General features: G+C 39.9%; 1 protein-coding gene and 3 pseudogenes across 2 annotated transcripts in view; all 4 read right to left on the bottom strand.

Moving 5' to 3' along the window:
* The window catches only part of LOC131408754 (tripartite motif-containing protein 5-like), a 420,025-nt gene that overhangs the window by 121,701 nt on the left and 276,897 nt on the right, over window positions 1-21,427 (bottom strand). The gene's annotated exons all lie outside the window — the stretch shown is intronic.
* LOC131409087 (ankyrin repeat domain-containing protein 40-like) lies at window positions 68-2,555 on the bottom strand (annotated as a pseudogene).
* LOC131408769 (E3 ubiquitin-protein ligase TRIM22-like) lies at window positions 6,890-7,540 on the bottom strand (annotated as a pseudogene).
* LOC131408766 (tripartite motif-containing protein 5-like) lies at window positions 7,687-18,465 on the bottom strand (annotated as a pseudogene).

Here is a 21,427-nt window from a genome sequence, read left to right as displayed (position 1 = left end):
GGGCTTGTCCTTGGTGCAGAAATGGCACACACTGTAACACTACCCAGTGATAAAAGTCCTTGCTGAATTAGTAAGTCAGTTTTGAAGCTCTCTTCTTGTAGCAAGACCTTTCAGTCAGTGTGGATGCAACATTTCTGAACAGAAAATTATTTTCACTTCTCATGAGGACCAGTTCCAAACCTTGGAAATCTTGGAGTTGAACTACATCTTCGTCCTTTCTTACCAGAGTATGGGATAACTTTCTGATTTTCTCCACTTGATCTGGATTAACTTTCAGCTCACAGGAACTCACTGTGAGCAACTCTGGGCAGGTGCGTTCCTGTCCGTCCAGTTCAATGTCAAAGAAATCATTATCTCAAAGAAAAGGAGTTCTGAATCCTCACCTTTTGTACTAGCTCTTCAATATTAAATGGAATTGCTCCAGTGAAGAAAAATGGATGGAATGCTGGCACTATTCCTGTACACATCCCATTTTAAGTCTCCAGAGAAACCAGTGGCTTGGACAGGACAGAAGAGAAAAGTGAGTGACTCTGACTCACTGGTGGCTTGATTTTATGCTTTCTGATGTTCTGAGTATGGCAGAGGGGAAGACATATCCCAAACCTCAACCAGTGCCAAGAGCTGTAGTCCCATGGAAAGGCTCCTGGCAGGGGAGGCAGTGGGGGGCTGGGAGCAATAGAGGTGAGCCATCCATAGAGGGTGATGCAGGAGGTGTACAGAGGTCCCCTTTCTGCAGCTGGGCTGAATCATCTGCTGTGGGGCTGTAGATAAAAAGGAAGGGTGGGTTGGCCAAATAGTTGGGAAGAAAGGGCAGTTTTGACTCCTTCATCTGGGGGCCTTTGTCACCATCATCATCTTCCACTCTGATAATCTTCCTGAATTCTCTCTTTGATGTTAATTGGGCTGGCATTTCTCCTTTTGTGGTAAGAACCTCTTTGACAGCTCCTCATTTTAACAAGGAAGAGAGCCCTGGCCTTGATTGTGTATATATACCCAATGTAAACAGGTCCAACAGTTGACCTCATTCGGGAGTTCACATTTCCCCTGCGCTTCACCAGTTTCTGCACCTCTCCAATGTCCCCTATGGCCGAGGCCCCACCACTCCCCTGCTTCTTCTGTTCTGCAGGCCCAAGCCTCCTTCAGTCCTGCAAATCCTGATTCAAATTATGTACAGTGGCATAGCCTGCCCTAAGTTATAATGCATACATACTTCTCTAAGAATAGTTTGTGTTTTGCTATTCTAGATACTATTCTTCATCCTACATTTGAAAATGATTTTTTTTTTAAAAAAGAAGAAAAGCAGGGGCTGGCTCGGTGACGCAAGTAGTTAAGTGTGCAAGCTCCGCTGAGGCAGCCCGGGGTTCGCCGGTTTGCATCCTGGGCGTGCACCGACGCACGGCTTGGCAAGCCATGCTGTGGCAGCGTCCTGTATAAAGTGGAGGAAGATTGGCACAGATGTTAGCCCAGCGCCAGTCTTCCTCAGCAAAAAAAGAGGAGGATTGGCAGATGTTAGCACAGGACTGATCTTCCTCACAAAAAAAAAAAAAGAAGAAGAAAAGTACATAAAGTACTAAATACAGTGGTATACTCAAGTTTTTCACCACAAGGAAAAGGACTGAACATCAGAATTCTGTCTCTCAGTTTTGCTGAGTTTCTCCCATGTATACTGGTTATTAAACTTGTGTTTTTCTCCTTTTAATCTGGCTCATGTTAATTTATTTCTCAGACAAGCCAGGATCACCTGGAAAGGTAAAGGAAAATTTCTTCCTCTGTTACATACACAAAGTGCCAGCTGGGATACACATTAGAGTAGAGAAGCTTCTGTGTCCAAGCTATCCCAGGTTGTTGACAGAATTAAATTCCTGGTACTTATAAGAATGAGACACTCTTATAGACTGTCTTACAGACCCTCTTACGGCTCTTACAGAGTGACCAAAGTTCCTTGCTGTGTGGGCTTCCCCATAGGAAGCACACAATATGGCTGTGACTTCTTCAAGGCCAGTAGGAGAAAGAGAACTACTGCAGGGAGACAGTCTTACATAATGTAATATGACCACAGTAGTGACATCTCATCACCTGTGCCACATTCCATCAGTTACAAGGAATTCACAAATTCTGCCAGCTCTCAAAGGGAAGGGATTGTATAAAGGAATGAATGCCAAGATTCATTGGGGGTATGTTCACCTCAGAGTGTTTTGGAGAAAGATAAGGAAGCTCTCCTGTAGCCACTGCTAAGGGCTCTCAGCCAAAGCGAATGGCCAGTGAGCTTCTGCCAACAGAGTGAGTCTGTGCAGGTCTCTGGTCCTGATAAACACCTTGTAGTGCAGCCAGCTGTTGAAACTTTGGAAGGAGAAAAAAAGAGTGTAGAGCCCCTTGGGATCCATTTGTCCAGCAGCCCTAAAGAGACTTTAGAGTCTTAATTAGATTCCCTTCTGGAGGTATTGGAGGTAGGAAATCTTGCCAAAATTTGTAAGTAAGAGTAGTACTGTGTGGGCCCCTTACTGCAAAGCCCCTTCTTTAGGGGCTTTTGTTGCCCTGACAGCAGATGCTGCCATGATAACTGTCAGGAAAGCCTGAGAGAAGCCTGGACTCAGCTCAAACTGGCCCAGTGCTGGCCCCAGAGGTCCCCACTGGGAAACAGTGTCTGCCTGGGCCACTGCTCCACCCAACTCTCCCTCCCTCTGCCCTAGAAAACTTGTGTCCAAACCTTGAAGGGCAGCCCCTGTGACTCATTTAGGAACTGTTCCCTCTGCTACTCTCTGTGGTCTTAGGGGTCAATGGGAGGGCCCTGCCACTTTATCCAGAAATCTCAGGTTTCAGAAATAAACAAGACTAGTGTTTAAGGGGATGTCCCTGTGTCTCCAGGAAGGATCCGTAGCTCTTTGCCAAGGTTAGAGTTTAATGGGGAGATAGAGGAAAATGGCACTTCTTGGGCATTGTAGATATCAGAGCACAGGTGTCTGTGATCCCCCAATTCCTGACAGCAAGATGAGGGGAAAGCAAATAATCCTCTCTGATTTGGATTCTGAAGCCACCACAACTCTTAAAGAAAAAACTATTCAGGACACATGTTAAAAACAGAAGGAAAGAAAGACTTTATTATTCCAGGGGGCTACTAAAATGGAGTTTGGTGATAGGGGAGAGAGATCAGGATCAACATAAATATAATAAAGAAAAGTGGGGATTTATAGCCTAGGAGCAGGGTCAGAGGTTGGTGGATGGAAAATTACTAAGAGATAGAGTAATTCTTTGTTAAACTGACCTAACAGAATTTTTGTTGTAGGCAAGCAGGGTGATAAGATATTGGGGGTGGTCAGACCAGCTGAATATCTTCAAGGGTGCTGAGGCAATGACTCACTAGATTGAGTCAGCAGAGTTTTTGTTGAAACTGGACAATGCAGATACCAACACTAGAAGCCTAAAAGTCAGAGCCCAGTTGAGAAGAGAGTTCAAAGGCGCCTGAACAGAGTTTGGTCAAGGAGGGAAGTTTTGTCACCACTCAAACTGTTGCCCAGGATTGACTTTATGTGAGTATCTTGAGGCCTCTATAAACCTCTATTATGTTGATCCCCATGGCTGAATGTGTTATTGGTATTGAGAAATCATTCATGTATAACTTTGTTAGCATTGGTTCCAAGTCATGATGGTAATGCTACAGATACGAACATTTTAGTGCGACATGTGGAGAACTATAAAATCCTGTCTCTTCCTTTACAAGGTATATAATGGTGAATAAATTCCAGGCTTCTTTTTCCTAAAATATAAATTGGGATTTACAACTCTACCTAACTCTTAGATTATTGTGCAAAGCTAAGTGTCACTCAATGTAAAGCACCTCTTTAAATATCCTGTAAATATAATAAATATTTTCTCTCACGATTACTGAAAGGTATAAGCTGTGTTAATGTCCTCTGCAACAGATTTGTGCCCTTCAGAGGAAGAATAATTGATTCTACTGAAGTTTCATTTCTCAAGTTCCCAGACTCTGCTGTGAAGACCATTCCATTTCCAGTCTTCTTCTGTAGAACTTTTTATACCTAGGCTGGGACTGTTTTTAAGGTGGTTTATTGGGAATGGTTCAGAAAACTGCCAAGTATGATTTTACAAAGTCTGTCCAGCAGACGTAGCCATATGTGGGGACAGCTACTCTTATAAGAGACAGATTTTTGGTGTTCAGGCCTCTCCTTGTGGTAAAACACTTGAGTCTACACCATATATAAAATCTTATGCATTTTTCTTTTTTTTCCTTTTTTAACAGTTTCAAATTCTGGATGAGAAATAACTTACCTAGGGGAGCACAGGTACAAATTTTCTTAGAGACGTATGTATTATAAACTAGGACAGCCTGCTGCCCTGAGCCCACATTAAGATATTCAGAGGTAATAACTTGTCCCAGTGGAATGAAAAAGAAAGAATTTGGCCTGGGAATGATATATACATACACACTCATACTTACACACACATGCATACACACAAGTAAATATACAATTATGTCTGTAAATACATATTCATAGGAGATCTTTATCCCAGTTAATCCTCAAAAATATCATATGAGGAAGGAATTCCAATCAGGCAGTAAAAGAATATATAAACCTAAGAGATATTCCCCAATGTCCCACAGCTAGTGAGTGGAGGAGGCAGGATTAGAACTAGGTCTGGGTTTCTTCAGCACACCTGCCCTCTCTGCGGTACACCCCTTACGAATAGGTAGGCGCTAGGTTCCCTAGGACGTGGGGTAGGAGGGAGAACCCAGGGGATGGTGACCTGCAGAAGGAGCTGGGAGCATCATGGGAAAATCTTGGGTGCCAGGAAATAGAGTTTGATATGCTCAACCCATGCAGGCATTAATGAAGCAGGAGCAGGTCATGGTAATGGCTAAAACCAAGTTGTGCTGCTTCATCACCAGGGTGCTCTTTCAGGTGACGTGATGTAGAGGGTGAACACTGTGCACAGTTAATAGCCTGGACTTTGAAATCAGATAGAATTTCCTTATCATATTGCTGTTGCTATTTACTGGACCTTAATAAATTAAATTTAATTGGATTTGGTTCATCATCTGAAATAAATATACTAAAACTTACTTGATAGGGATATTGTGGGAATTAAACAATAGAATATTTGTAGTAGCTTCCCAATTTCCTAGCATATGAGCCCTGATACAGATTGATGTTGACTATTTTTTCTGTGATTGAAATAATTAGTGTTCAGAATGAATATTAATCTGCTTTAAATATCAGTACCTTTGGGGGCTGGCCCGGTGGCGCAAGTGGTTAAGTGAATGTGCTCCGCTTCGCCGGCCCGGGGTTCACAGGTTTGGATCCCGGGCGCGCACTGACACACGGCTTGGCAAGCCATGCTGTGGCAGCGTCCCGTATAAAGTGGAGGAAGATTGGCACAGATGTTAGCCCAGGGCAGCAAAAAAAGAGGAGGATTGGCAGATGTTAGCACAGGACTGATCTTCCTCACAAAAAAAAAGAAGAAGAAGAAAAGTACATAAAGTACTAAATACAGTGGTATACTCAAGTTTTTCACCACAAGGAAAAGGACTGAACATCAGAATTCTGTCTTTCAAGAGGACAGCTGAGCCTAGACATGATCCTATCTACAGGACAGATCATGAACTTATACTGACTGCAGTGGGGTTTTGAGATCTGAAAAATGAGACTTCAGTAAAGCCAATTATCGTTTTATTGAAGCAAAACCAAACCAAACCAAAACGAAACTGCTCTTCAGAACATTGACAGAGCTTACATTTTTTAAGTAATAACAAATATATATTTTTACGTATAAGACTTTTAGCAAAGTGCTTTACATTTAATAAAATATAGTTTCTCAAAGTGATCTGAGGAATTAGGTACAATTTTTAACATCAATTATTATTTTAAGAAAATGAAACTAAGAGATAGTAAGTAACTTACTCAAGGTTACACAGCTTATAAGTGAAGAGACCAGATTTGACTTCAGAAACTCTGAGTACCAAAAATCTACTCTTGGTAAATATTTTATTTATGCATTTCCTGCTTTAATTCTGTGATAAATATGGAGTGCAATTGGTAAAGGAACGCTCTCCAAAAGATTCACTATTTAGGGACAAATTCCTATACACTTTCTGAGATAACATGGATAGAGATGACAATTATTCCTTTGCTAATTCTGTTAAGCAGCAGAGGGAATGAGAAAGAAAAGAGATGTCAGAGGACTTACAGTAATACTGTTCTTTCTCTAGGAAGAATTAGATGTGTTTCTCATGCAAATACAAGAAAAAAAAGCGTTCACTCCTAATGAAACAAGATTAGGAAGAATAGGTTCAAGCTTTCACTGCATGGTAAGGAATTGTAAAAGACTGGTGTGGGTTGAATTGTGTTCCCCCAAAATTCATATGTTGCAATCCTAACCCTTAATACTCCAGAATGTGACCTTATTTGGATATCAGGTCTTCACAGAGGTAATTAATTTAAAATGAAGTCATTAGGGTGAGCCCCACTCTAATGTGACTGGTGTCCTAAAAAAGATGAAATTTAGACACAGAGCCATGCACAGTGAGAAGATGATGTAAAGAGACATAGAGAGAAGACAGCCATCCACAAGTCAAAGAGAGAAACCAGGAACAGATCCTTTCCTCACAGCCCTCAGAAAGAACCAACTCTGCTGACACCTTGATTTTGGACTTTTAGCCGCCAGAACTGTGAGACAATAAATGGCTGTTATTTAAGTCAACCTAATCTGTGTTGCTTTGCTGTCGCAGCCCTAGTAGAATATTACAAAGATGTTCTAAATAAAAGAAGGGTAAAAAGGGAACAGGCAGTCAGATTGGTACAGATAAAATCAGGTGCAAGAGATGAACCACAGGAAAGGCACTAAGGAGAAATTAGTGAGGGATTAAAAATGTTTAGTAGCTCAGTGGGCACAAGGTGATGGGGCCTGGACAGTTCCAAGGATTGAAATATGGATAAACAGTCAAAGAATAGCGACAATTAGAAAACATGTAGATGAGTGACCCATGGTTTGTGATATTGAAAAATGAGGTAGTGCCTGCTTCATAGTCTAGGAAAACCCCAACACGACGAGGAGGAACAGCCAAAGAAAGACTCAAGACCTGGGGATCAGATGTGGAAGAGTCCTCAAAGGCAACGTACTCAGATTGATTCTTTAACCCTATAACCCAGCAGCTATGTTGAGGTCTGTATCTGGAATAAACACCTGAGACAAAAAGAACACCAGAACTCTGAGAGAAATTGAGTTTATTTCTGTCATTGGATACCCCCAGGATCCAGGCAATCTTCTCAGACACAGCTACTTCCCAGTAATATTTCCCTGAGGAGAAATATTGGTGGCTAAAGACATCGAAGACAGAAAAATCACATAAATATGTATTTGTTTATGTAAAAGCTTGCACAACTCTCACTTGTCTCTGATCCTCAGACACGGCAACAGCAGATGTGTTGGTTGCATTCAGCATCATATCCAGTGTAGGAAAAATTACAGCACCAGGTGAAAGATAAAGAATAGATGCCTCTCGTGACATTGTGAGGAGGAACATTGGTAGTTGACTTGGGAATTATAGGGAATATTGGGAGGAACTTGTGCTGATGGGTCAGAGATGAGTAGGACACATAAGAACTGTGGCATGTTGGCACGCTTGGGAAAGAATACAAGAGCTAAATTCATGGGACCGAGTAGTAACCACAACTTCTGAAAAGGGATCAGGAGAAGGAGAATGCACCACCCCATGGGTTCTTCTTACGGTAGCATCGAACTTCTGCCAGCTCTGAAATGACAAAAGTTGCAATGACGTTATTAGAAGCAAAGGAGTAAACACTGATACCTGTCTTTTCTCTAGAGTGGGCACGTCGGAGGGGAGCCCTGTGAAGCTATGAACTGGTGAATGAGAGGACAAAGCAGACAACTGGCCATTCCCCCTTAGATCTGATCATCTTCAGCACAGGAGCTCTCTCTCCTTGTCAGGCCTACCTCCTCTCTCTTACCCTCATCTAGAAACAACATCCACTCCCCCATTTTGCCCTGGATAGCACAAGAATCCCACCACCACACCCTTGCCCCGGCTCTCCTCACCTTTAAACTCTTTCAATGTTTCTTTCAGTTCAGAAGCTCGGGATACTCTCCTTTGTTTCTTGGAAAAAGTTTTAGGCTTCTTCAGAGTCAAGGTCTCAGTCCTAGGGATGACAAAAATGGACCCCCAAACCTGTGACATTTTTGTCCTTCCAAAACAACTGACTTCCAATCTTTTCATCCCACTGATTCACTTGAATCCTTTTCCCTGGAGACACAGAGAAAGAAGAGAGTAGATTGCTGACCTTGGAACCAGAAAAAATGTGTTCATGCACACCTTTCCAGTTACTGTCTCTATGACCTTTGGAAGGTCCTGACCTCTCTGAAGCATAGTTTATTCTTTCCATTATGAAATCGTTAACTTTCTCTCTCTCTACCTTCTAGAAATCATTTAAAATTATATGAGAATCGATTTAATAAAACTGTGGTACTTTAAAAAAATTAATGTGTAGAAAAGTCACTGCATGGATGTGAATTAACAGGGAGATGATTCATAGTGAGGTTGTAGAACCTGGCTTCTGGGTGTTTGGGACATATCAAGTGTGTGAATGCTGTCTGAAGGGACCAAGATCTTCAAAGTCTGCTCCCCAGTAGGCAGGCCCTCAGAATAACATCTAAGATTTCAGGTTCTTTGGGGGTAATAACAAGCCCTTGGAAAAGAAGGCATTATGATCACCAAAGTAATAGTGGTCTGAATTTCATGTGTTTAGAAAGAGTTTAGTGTTTTCAGGTAGTTGTGCAAATTTCGACTCAGGATTCCACCTTTCCATTCTGACTTCTAAAGTATGTGAGGAAAATGGATCAACTGTTTGCACCAGGGCCAAAATATTTTTTGAGATTCAAGTCTGTTTTTGGAAATCTAAACAGAACTGTATAGAAGGATCTGGTCTCCTCTTTCCCAGTGCAGAAATTTAACTATAAATGAGTTGTCTTCCATTCTGGGTGCTTGGCAGATAAAGATGATACAATCTTCCCTCCGTAAGTTAAGAACCTAGGAATTACGGCAATGTGAGTTAGACACAGGCACGCAGGGTGAATAAAATTTATAAAATCACAGAGGTCTGATGATGCAATGCTTTATTCCTAATAAAGCTACTGACCCAAACTCTCTAGAACTTCTCACCACCTAAATTCCCTACCATAGAATCTGGTCCATTCTCAACAGTTACAGAACACTCAAACTATGATTTGTGAAGAGAAACTTAAGATAAAACTAAACCTCAAATTTCCTGCCCTGAGTGATGTTTCATTCTAATTGACCACGAGATAACTCTAACGGCTTTAAACCTCTTTTCACAGCACAGAAGAACCATCTCTGGTCTCCCTCACATACCTTTCCATGATGCCTTTCACATCCTAGGGAGAAAAGAGAATACATGAGTCAAGAAATGATATGCCTTTCCCACTTACAAAGCTTTATCACATCCTCACCACATCCTGATATAGTGGGGATATAGGTGGTCCCAATATAAGAGACAAAAAGTAAAGAAAAGACCCAGGTCAATCATTCCAGAAGACTCATGTAGGGTTGTCAGGTTTCCTAAAAGGTAGAAACAGCTTTGACCATTGTGGAAGTACAGCATGAGAGTTCCAGTGTCTGGAGAGGAGACATATTTATGAGGAAATCAAGTGGTCCATACTTTTTTCCCCAAAAGCATAAGACTCACCATGAGATGATTTGAATAATTCATGGTTCTTTCATTTACTCAACATAAATGTAAACTTATATATTATTATTTGTCATCAAGCATTATGCCAGGCTTTGGAGAATCAAAGATGAGTAAATAACCATAATACTCTTCAAGAAGTTTATATGGTTTTTGCTGAGGGTACAAGCAAACAAATGTACTAATGTAGGCCTTTCTCAAGTCTCTCTCCTTTCATTTTATACACTATCTATAAATGACCTCATCTATTCCCTTAAATTCAACACACATATTTGCAGTTAATTTCCAACTCTTTATTTTTATTCGATTTCCCTCTTAAACTCAGGTTAATATTTTCAGTGGTAAAGATACCACTTCCGAAACAGTAATTTCTGATGCCTAATAGGTACTTTACTTAGTCTATACTAAGCCAGTTGAATTCACATTCTTAACAGTTTTTAGCCGTCTGATCTTCTTTATCATCAGAAATATAATTTTATTAGTTTGAATAGATATATCCCAATACATTTGGTCTCTTTTACCTCAGACTTACTTCCTTCATGTCACAAAAACTAGGCCAACAGCTGGGTCTACACATGCCAAAAACATGATTTTGCTCTCTGTATTAGTGTTTGTGTCTCTGTGTGTGTGTGTGTGACAAAAAACTAATAAAACTAGATTTAGTACATGAAAGTATTTTGGGGGGCAGTTATAGCTTTAGTCAAAGCTTAATTTTGAAGTTCAAACCTGGTCATCAGGATGTGGTATATGTCCTTGTCCATATTCTATTTATTCTCTCTACATAGAATTTATTCTAAGTTCATGAAGGAAACATGAATCTCCTGTTATAAAATCTAGAAGAAATGATAAGTTATTTTCCCAGTTATCACAACAAATTCTGAGACCTGCATGGCGTTGGCCTGCATTGGATCAGGTGCCCATATTGAAAGCTTCACTGTGGTATTGCTGGAAGGAAATGAAGCAATGTTGAGAGAAATTTCTATACTTTACTGGAATTTAGTATACATCTGAAGTTGAACATGATAGTAAAAGATGCATATAGTAAGCACTAGAGCAAACAGTAGGAAATAAACTAAAAAAAAATACAGTTAGAAAACAAGAAAACTTAAAATTAGAAATATTTTTTAACACAAAAGAACCTTCTTAAAGAGAAAGAGGAGAATAAAATCTACAAGACACATATAGAAAGCAAAGCATAAAATGGTAAATTTAAATACAAGCATATCAATAATTGCAATAGTGTCCTTGTTTTAATACCCCAATTAAAAGGCAGAGATTATGGGACTGGATAAAAAGCAAGATTCAATTTTTGCTATCTATAAGAGACATATTTTGGATTCAAAGACACAAATAGGGAAAAAGTAAAAATACAGAAAAACATATACCATTCAAGTAGTAATCATAAGATTGCTAAGTATTTATATTAATATTAGAAAAAATACACTTTAAGACAATAAATATTATGAGAGAAACAGAGAGAAAATTCGTAATTATAAGAAGTTAAGCATTTCAAGAAGATATAAGAATTATAAATGTTATTAACCTAACTGAGCTTCAAAATACACAAAGCAAGATTAAAAGGAAAATAAACAATTCAATAATAATAGCTCCAGATTTCAATAATGCACTCTCAACAATTGAGTGCACAGTTTGCATGAAAATTATAAAGGATATAGAAGACATGGACAATACTATCAATCAACTTAATGTAACTGACATCTATAGACCATTTCATCAAATGAATGCTGAATATACATTATTTTCAAATTCATGTAGAAAAGTTTTCTAGACATACAATACTTTAAGCAATAACACAAGTGTCAATACGTTTAAAAGACTGAAATAATAAAATATATGTTCTCTGATTACAAAAAAAATAAATTTGCAATCTGCAGCAAAATAAAAAGTAAGAATTTATCAAGTAATTTTTAATTAAACAACACACTTTCAAATATCCCAAGGGTTAACAACAACAACAAAAAAATTACAATGGAAATTTGAAAATAAGTTGAACTGAATGAAAATAAAAACTAAATAATCAAATGTATAGAATACAGCTCAAGCAATGGATTTCTGTCATTAAACACTATTTTAGAAAAGATGGTCTCAAATCGGTGACCTAAGTTTCCATTTTAAGAAAACCAGAAAAAGAGTAGCAATTAAACCCAGCACACACACACATGTGCACCTGCACATGCACACACATACACACAAAAAATAAAACATTAAAGGGGAGAGCAAAAATAAATTTTACGAAAAAGTTAAAAAATAGATAAAATCAGTGAAACAATAAAGTTTATTCTTGAAGAAAATCAATGAAATTGACGAAATATAACATTACTGACCAAAAAAAAAAAAAAGAGGAAAAGTAAATCACCAAAAATTGGAATAAAAGAGGGGACATTACTGTGACTGCTGTAGAAATTAAAAAGTTTATCACGGGTTATTAGGATTAACTTTATACCTACAAATCAGACAATTTACACAGAATGGACAAATTCCTACAAAGACATACATTACCAAAAACTGATTCAAGAACTGTAAAAAACATCTAATAAACTTAATACAAGTAAAAAAAAATATTTTAAACTTCTCCAAAACGAAAAACCCACAGGGAGATGTCTTCATTGGTGAATTCTATTAAATATTTAAGAATAAATAATACCAGTACTTCACAAATTTTTTTCAAAAATAAAGAGAGGAAAATATCACCTCATTCTATGAGGAAGAAAGAAAAATAAAACTCTTGACTACAAAGTGCATTTGTTTGTCTGTGACTAAGCTGGATCATGAAGATCCAGCTGATAAATCTTTAACACTAGATTGCATAAAACAGGGGCCTATAGAATATCACTGGACACAATGGATCTTCTCTCCACAGTCAAATTTTTACACTGCACTTGATAAATTAATAAAAATGAAATTTTCCCTTGTTATTCATGCATTCAATTACTCCTATAACCTTTAAAATAGATGCAGGGAAGGAGTACTGAAGGGCCAAAGGAACCTTTGCGTCACCACCAGAAATACAGAGGAGAAGGAAACTAGTCTTCATTTTTCTCAGATCTCAGAGGCTGGGATTTTTCCCAAGTCTTACCTGCAGTATCTCCGTTGTTGACCCCTGCAACCGATGCTCCACATCTGAGAGGACAGCTCTCACCAACTGGCTGTGCTGGACCTGTTCTTTCTCAGCCTCGGTGAGGTTGTGTAGAATATCTGCCTCCTCATTCGTCAGCTTTAGCAGCTCTTTCTGCTCCTCAGAGTCCAGGACACCTCTCATTTCATTAAAGTCTGCTTGGACACTTTGTCTCTCATTTTGTATTTGATTCTTCAGGAATGAGAAAGAGACAGAGGCACTCAGGTCCTCAGGCAGTGACTGGGAGTCAGAAAATAACTATCCTATTTAGAAATTTCTCACTGGGAAGTAAGGTAGAAGCAGGGGAACAATTCTTGAGGAAGCTGACGTTTCCTATTGTTTTCTCTTTATCATATTCTAAAATAATGGCCTCAAATATGCGTTCTTGAGACCAACTTTGAGCCAACTAGATACCTCGGTGTGGTTCAGCTTTTACACAGCTGTCCAGGACAGTCAAGCCTCCCTGCATTAATCTTGACCCCCAACCCTCCCTGACCCTCTGCCAAAGATTGAACACTGAGGACAGAACCATGAACCATTGCCAAATGTCTTCACCTCAGAGAGTCAAAGGCTCAAAACATGACAGGAAAGGCACACAGAATTCACTAGCCATCCTCATCAGAGAGTCCATCTATGTGAATATCTCTCACCAAATATCTGTGTTCATTTGTGACATGTTCACTGTCCAAGCCCACCCCTATCAGGGAAGGGTAAAGAAGAGGACTGATTAAATGGTTTTTGGATATATCAGCTGTCAGAGAACAAAGAATAAGAGTGCTTCTTGTGGATAACATCCAAGATCTTACCCAAATTTTAGTGTATTTCCTCAGAAAGTGTCTCCTCCTACCTTCCAGGAAGTTCTCTCTTCTCTGATATGAGCTTCCAACTTCTGTGATTCCTGCTCCTCCTCCCTCAGTTTCACCAGAGCTGCTTGGAGCTTCTCCTGTGAAACCAGAGTCAAGCATTGGGCTTTCTTAGCATTGGAATAGAGGATAAATGGGGATGAAATCAGGCTGATCTCCAGAGAGACTACAACTTACAGAAACTGTGAGAACAGCAATTAGAATCTATGACTTGGAAGAAAACCTGAGGTGGTGAAGGTGTTATTTAAGACTCAAGTGATAGAAGTCAGCATCCTCTCACCAACAGAAGACTGATTCTCTATGTCCTAGAAGAAGAAACCTGATCCTGAGGCAAGAAAAGAACATACATCTCAATCCACCCAGCTCCACAGTTAACCCTCCTGTTCAAAGAGGGAATGAGATCTCTTCCTGGACACCAAATATCCACCTACTAGCACAAGGTCCAAAAATATCTAATTCTGGCTAACAGTTGGTACTGAAGGTTTAACCTTTTGTAATTGGATGGAATGCACAGAAATGTCCTTCAGGCCTCGGAAGTTGAGCATAGGAAGAAAAGAGATCACAAGCCTCAGGTCTATGGTGCAAAGCTATTAAAGACTAAAGCAAAGTGGAGATTTTTCATCAAGTATCATTTTCTGCCCTGCCTTTCTCTATCCTGGTCTCTTACTTGATATTCCTGAGCAACCTCCTCCATGAGAAATGTGTGGTGACCACGGTGCTCCTGAGACCGCTCTCAAAGCCAGCAAATGATCTTCCCATCCTCTTTACAGAAAAGCAGGAGTTTCTCGTCATGGCGCACACAGAGATCTCTCTTCTGCTCCTCCTCTGGGCTCAAGTTGGCCTCCCTGAACTTCTCCACTATTTTGGCCATGGGCTGATTAGGCCGCAGATTCCCAAGCTGGTAAGGGATTTGGCACACAGGGCACTTGCTCTCTCCTTCTTGGCCGATCTTGGACTCTTTGTTGTTTCCAGTGATGCAGGCTTGGCAGAAGCTGTGGTCACAGTCTAGGCTCAGGGGTTCTGTCAGGAGCTCCAGGCAGATGGGACAGGTCACCTCCTCCTTTATGTTCACCAGGATTCCTGAAGCCATTGAAGTTGCTCCCCTGTCCTACCTGTCCTGACTTCAGAGGTTCCTCCTGTTCACAGATCCTTGCATGATTGGGAAGGTAAAAGGAGACAGAATAAGAAAGGTAGGAACAAAACGATAGTAATTGTGTAGCAAGCAAGGAGGAGCCAAGGCGAAAATATTAAAGGACAAAAAAGAAAATGTGCCAAAACAAGGAAAGAAGCTTGTTGATCGGGTAAAAAAAAGACTTTTCATAATAATTTCAAACACTTTACTCCCAAAATTTACATGAAAAATTTCATTCTTAATTGTGCAATGATTGATATTTTCCTTTACCTTAATTGAATGAAAGGATGACCTGAGGCCTTTTCTACCACCGTTCTTGTGTGACCCACCATGTATCCTACTGTTCTTTCCCATGCCAAAAACACATCCTCAATGTTAAAAGCACCAAACCACTTCTGTGTCTGGGGTTTATACCTATTCTTCTCTCAGCATGGAATTCTACCCCTGATATCATTGTGATTCAATCTTATAATTCAATGAACTCTTTCCAGACGTGTTCGCATATCAGAAAGACTTAGTCTGACTAACTGAGTTGTAGTGTAACCACTGCCATCATTTGCTGTATGTTTGTGAGAATTTCTCTTATTATCATGACATAATATGACAAGCTATCTGTACATGGTAAGAGAAAACCCTTATCGGATGTGTAAATGGATGTAGTTAAGTAAATTACAATGATCATTTATCTTCAATAATCAGAGTTAGGATTAACATGTTTGCGGTCCTCCTTCTGAAGTCTGTGTCCTCCCACCCCACAAAGTTTTTCAAAGACAAACAGGAAACTTCATAGACTCAATTAATACCCAGAGCAATGGGGCAAGTGGAAATGAAGAGATCCAGACCAACTGTGAATTTCTGGGGAGTCCTGTGTTTGTAAACAGTGAGATTACAGCTTGTCCTGGAAATTTGCCAAGGATGTTGATTAGAGCCTAAATGTGTGTATGTATGTGGATGGTATGGATATACTGATAGGATCACACATGTCATATACCTGGAAAAAAAAAAAAAGCAGATGAAATGAATGTTAGTTTTGAGAAAAAATACTCAAAATATTAGTCAAGAGTATTCAACAAATTATCATTAATGATGAGTTATGCTAGCAACTGGACTAGTATCAAAACACAAAGATGAGCTCCAGCTAAGCTACTTGAACCTGACAATTTATGTTTAATTAGGTCACATAGATGGCAATGGTCAACCATGTTGCAAACTCTTGCTAGTAATCAGTCAGAGGGGGTATCACAGAGTGGTAGCACAGTGATACTTATTCTCTGACCTGGACTCAATGTGGCCCTGCGGCCACAGTTTAGATCAGGAGCTCTGTCAGGAACTTCAGGCAAATGGGGCTATGAAGCAATAAAAGAAGAAAAGAAAGATCTCAGTGGATGCTAATGTCTTGATAGACACTAAGCTTGATGGTAAAAGAAAGATCTCTAGCATGAGACAATAAGTTTTCTCTTTGTTCTCCTCAAGGGATGGAAAAGCTACAAAGGCTCTATGGAGATAAAGTTAGACATATTAAAAGTGTCCACTTGTGCCATGTTCATCGCATATGAAAGGAACCTGATAAAGAACGAGGCTGAAGGTGAATCTGAAGTGTAATCTGGCTACTTACAGATACTGAAAATAGCCATATGCAGTTAGCCCCTGGATACAGATACTATGGCCCAGATCAGGCTCCATCAATAGAAAATCAGAGGTAGACATTATATCAGGGGTAGATATTACATGATAATGTCTACCCATGTTTCTGACTCAAGCTGTGATACAACATGGTGATGGGGCCTCCAAGAGCCTATAAAGGAAGGGGGAGCAGAGCATGCTTTCTGTCATGGGGTTATAGAATTTCTTTTCACAGTGGGGCTACAAGGAGCTAATGTAAAAGCAGCTGCTGCCACAATGGACACAGGAGGGCAATGTGGAGAGGAGCCAGAGTCCTCTCACATGGAGGATGACCCCAGCTCTACTTAAGCAGTGACCCAAGGGCTTCACGGCAATCAGGGAGATAGACATGGGAACGTAGTGATGTCTGGTGATAGAACTCCGAGGTCAGTTTGTTGCCATAGGTGTCAGGTGATTGCGCCTTACACATTGGTCTTCTGACATCTGAGCTCATGAGAATACAAACTTAAAGTGTCCCAGAGGTGACAGCTAAAGACAAGCAAAAAACAAATTAAAAGATAATAACTATGTAAAAGTTCAAACAATAAGGATATAGTAGAACTTTCTTCTTTTGTGACTGGAGTAATTGTTTCTTTAAGCATGATGAGGGCCCAAATTACAGATGTTATATGTCAGAGTCGCTTTTGTGAAATGGAAAAATGAAACTGTGTTATGTTTTATTTGCCAGGTAGTCACCTAATACTACTTAATGTAACTCATTATAATCTTAGAAAAATAAAAATTGAAGCAGAAAAGAAAAAAATCAATTCTAAGTCCCTGTGATAATTGGCATGACACAGATGTACTATATGAGCTCAAAAGACAGGTGCCTCACACTGATTTACAACGGAGAGGAGGACAAGAATATGCAGCAGAGGTGATAATCTGTCAAAGCCAGCTTTGATAAAGTAAGATTGGGTCACATGAAGAGAAGGCAGGGTGAGAAAAGAGATTTGACTGGTGTCTTCCATATGCCTGAGTAAGATGTGTCCAGCTGTACCTTCTATAGGAAGGGGGAGTAAACACAAGGTTCTCTTCCTCCAACTTCCTTCCCTCATGGGTCTAAGGATCATTTTATCATACTACTTCTTCTGACATCTTTGTATATCATTAACAACAATTAGTAACTCATTTTATTTATTCAAGTTAGAAAAGATACCAATTTAGGAAATTCTTGCTACATCCTCTACTTGTTCCTGATGTCTCATCTGAATTTTGTTTCTTCTTGGCAGATATGGCTCATGGAGAAGAATGAGCAAGGTGAGTGATTTTTTTAAGGAACTGCACCAATTTCCCGTGTCTGGACAAGTGAACAGATACCACCTGTCACCCCATCAAGGTTCCTAAACACAGACAGGCCTAGGTGATAAGAATTTATCTGCAGAGTCATACAGAAAGATTAGATTTTTACATTGGTAGGCATTTACCCTATTAAGATTCAAAGATCTCTCTGCCTTTCTCTTATTGTTGTGGGAAGGGACTTTCTACCAGTGGTAAATCCAGGAGTCTGGCTATCTTTAGCAAGGTACAATTCAAAATTGTAGAACACGTAGGAGATGTAGATACATTCACCTTGTAGAAATAACAGTCCCTCCATGAAATAAAGAAAGACTTTCACTTCTCCAAACCTCCTGTCTTTTAAGTCCACCCCTCCCCCAGACCACACTTTAGTCAGCACTCTCAGCAGGGAGCCAGCAAGCTGTTTTTGTTTGTTTTTTTTTGCCCTGTTCAGAACAGCTTCCGGAAGACAAATTTAACTCACTCAAGCAAATTCAGTTTTTTTCCTCTGAAGTCTCCCAACCTCTGTCCACTACAAACTACTCAACTCACCTTTAGACACCAACAGAGAAGTCCTCTCTACTTAGAGATGAGTGAAGGCAGGCCAGAGGCAGATGTGGTCAGGATTCACTCACCAAACCAAGGGCCTGATCTTCACAAAGAGATCCAGAGGAGCAAAGTGTAAATGAAAGTTGATATCGTCGGGGAGGGCAGAGAAGAAGAAGAGAAATTATGGGCCAATGAGAGACCTCCACATAGGGCCGCTGAGAAATGATGAGGTTTTGTCCTAGGCCAAAAAGGGCGGTGACTGCATTCTTATTCCTATCTCAGGTCTAGTCCTGGAAACTGTTTCATGGCTCTTCAAGGTAATTCGACCTTTAGAAAACTAGGCTTACCTAGACAATGTAATTACACACAAACTAACTTCCTCTTGTTTCCTTTAAAATGAACTGTCACAATGAGGGAATAAACTACCCCCTTTACTACAGTGAGGACGCACACTGAAGGCCCCTCTGAGGCAGTATTACTGGCACACCATCTCCTTTCCTGACTCCACCAGCTAAGCTAAGTGAATCTTATCAGTTTGTATCCTGTCATGTGAGAGGGAATGGCTATCCAAATCTGAAATTACCTCAGGTGGTCAGTCAGAGGGGCTATTACAGTGAAAGCACAGTGATGCTGACATTCAGAACCCAGATTCAGAATGGCCAAAATGAAACTTTCCCTAAGTAGACTGGGAAGATGAAACTGTATGAAGTGTCATTTGTTGGGCAATGTCATCCAATACTTTTTAACATATAATCTCTATATCTTAGCATGGTAAAGTGAAGCAGGAAAAGAATCCTGATGACTAATTTTACATGTCAACTTGACTGGCCACAAAATTTCCAGAGTAAACATTATTTCTGGGTGTGTCTGTGAGGTTGTTATTTTCAGATGAGATTAACATTTAAATCTGTGGCTCAGTAAACTAGATTGTCCTCGCCATTGTGGGTGGGCATCATCCATTTTGTTGTGGGCCTGAATAGAACAAAATGGTGGAGGCAAAATATATTTGTCCTTTTTGCTTCCTGCCTGCCTCTTTGAGCTGAGGCATAGGTCTTCTCCTGATCTTGGACTAGGACTTGCACCACTGGCTACCCTGGTTCTCCAGCCTCCAGAGAGGCACTGATTACACCACCAGTTTTCCTGTTTCTCCAGCATAACAACGGCAGATCCTGGAAGTTCTCAGCCTCCATAATAACGTGAGTCAATATACGATATATATGTATATATCGTATATTGGTTCTGTTTCTCTCAAAAACACAAACTATATCTTACTATATTTAGTAATTAAAATTTCTAAAACTCTGGGTTAAGTCGCACAGGTGAACTGTGATGATGATAATGATAATGACACAGAAGAATTTTGCTATTTTAAAAACTCCGTGCCTAAAAAGGACTTGGAAGAGTTGAGGGTAGAGGTGTTGGGTTTAGTTGTCGAGGTGACAATGCCCAAAGTCAACCTTAATCCAAAAGATATTGTCAGATAAGAGGGAGTCAGGGTAAAAAAAAGAAAGAGCTTTGAATAGGATCTACCATCTGAGTGAGTTAGTCTGGGGTGCAGAGTGCCTTCCACAGGGAGAGAGTGGGTCAAATAAACAGACCCTCCTTCTTTAACCCACTTTATCTCATAAGTTTCAGGATCTTATTACCATGCCACTTTTTCTGATATCTTTTCACATTATTAACACCAATCAAGCATCTCGTTTTATTAAAATTGCAAAGATGCGCCTTATGGAAATTCTTCCTACATGTTCCTCTTGCTCGTGATCTCTTAGCTGAGCTCTGTTTCTGGGTAGCAGATACGGCCCAAGGAGAGGAGACACAAGGTTAGTGGTTTTTCAGGAACTGAATTGATTCATGAGTTTGAACTTGGAAATCTGGTAGGACTAGTAAAGATAAAAGAAGCTGCAGAGCAGGGCATCAGTCATAGCATTAAGGCTCCAAAACCCAGAGAGGACGTGGTGCGAGGATAATGTGGTGAACCATGTACATTATGACACTGACAGATTATATATATATGTGCCTGTGTGTAAGTATGAATGTGTATGTATATACTATTCCTGGGCCAAATTCTTTCTTTTTCATTCCACTAGGACAAGTTACTACCCCTCTATATCTTGATGTGGGCTCTGTGCAGCCATTTGTCTTAGTTTAGAATATGTACATCTCTAAGAAAATATGAACCCATACTAGCCTTGGTAAATCTATTCCTCATCCTGAATTTGAACTGGCTATAAAAGAAAAGAAACGTGCATACGATTTTATATGTGGTGTACAGGCAAGTGTTTTACAAGGAAAAGGCCTGAACACTGGAAGCCTGTCCCTTTCAGAGTAGCTGTCCCTACATGTGGCTCCCTCTGCTGGACAGATTTTTGGAAACCCCTACTTGAGCAGTCTTGGGACTCATTTCCAATAAGAGGCCTTAAAAATAGTCCCAGCCTAGGTGTAAAAAGTTGTATAGAAGACTAAAACTAGAGTGGTCTTGACAGCAGAGTCTGGGAACTTAAGAAATGAGACTTTAGTGATATCATTTATTGATCCTCTGAAGGGTACAAATCTGTTGCACAGCACATTGACACAGTTTGCACTTTTCAATAGTCAAGAGAGATAATATTTATTGTATTGTGCAGGACACTTAAATAGCTGCGTTACATGACTGACACTTAGTTTTACACAAGAATCTGAGAGTTATAGTTTTAAATTCAATTATTATTTTGTGAAAAAGAAATGCTGAATTTATTCATCATTGCATATCTTGTAAAAGAGACAAGATTGGAACTCAAGCACTTTGCACATAAAATTTTCACTCCGGGTACATATATGGCTTATATTTTCCTTTCCTTGACTCCCTGATGAACTTGGTGTGTCCCAGGCAACAAATGGACATGCACTTCTTAGTTGGTAATGGGGGGTGGGGGGTAATTATGGCCTGTTGTAGATAATGTGCATGGTGGCAGGCAGGCTTTGCTATGTCTCTTCGGATCAGTGATAAAGGAAAATATGCAGAAATGGGAGGACAAACATGTTGTATCAATACTGCTCTGTCTTTAGGAAGGATTAGATGTCTTTCTTT

This window comes from Diceros bicornis, chromosome 7 (genome assembly GCF_020826845.1).
Source record: "Diceros bicornis minor isolate mBicDic1 chromosome 7, mDicBic1.mat.cur, whole genome shotgun sequence".
Classification (NCBI taxonomy): Eukaryota; Metazoa; Chordata; class Mammalia; order Perissodactyla; family Rhinocerotidae; genus Diceros; species Diceros bicornis.
This window is presented reverse-complemented; position numbering and strand designations above follow the sequence as displayed.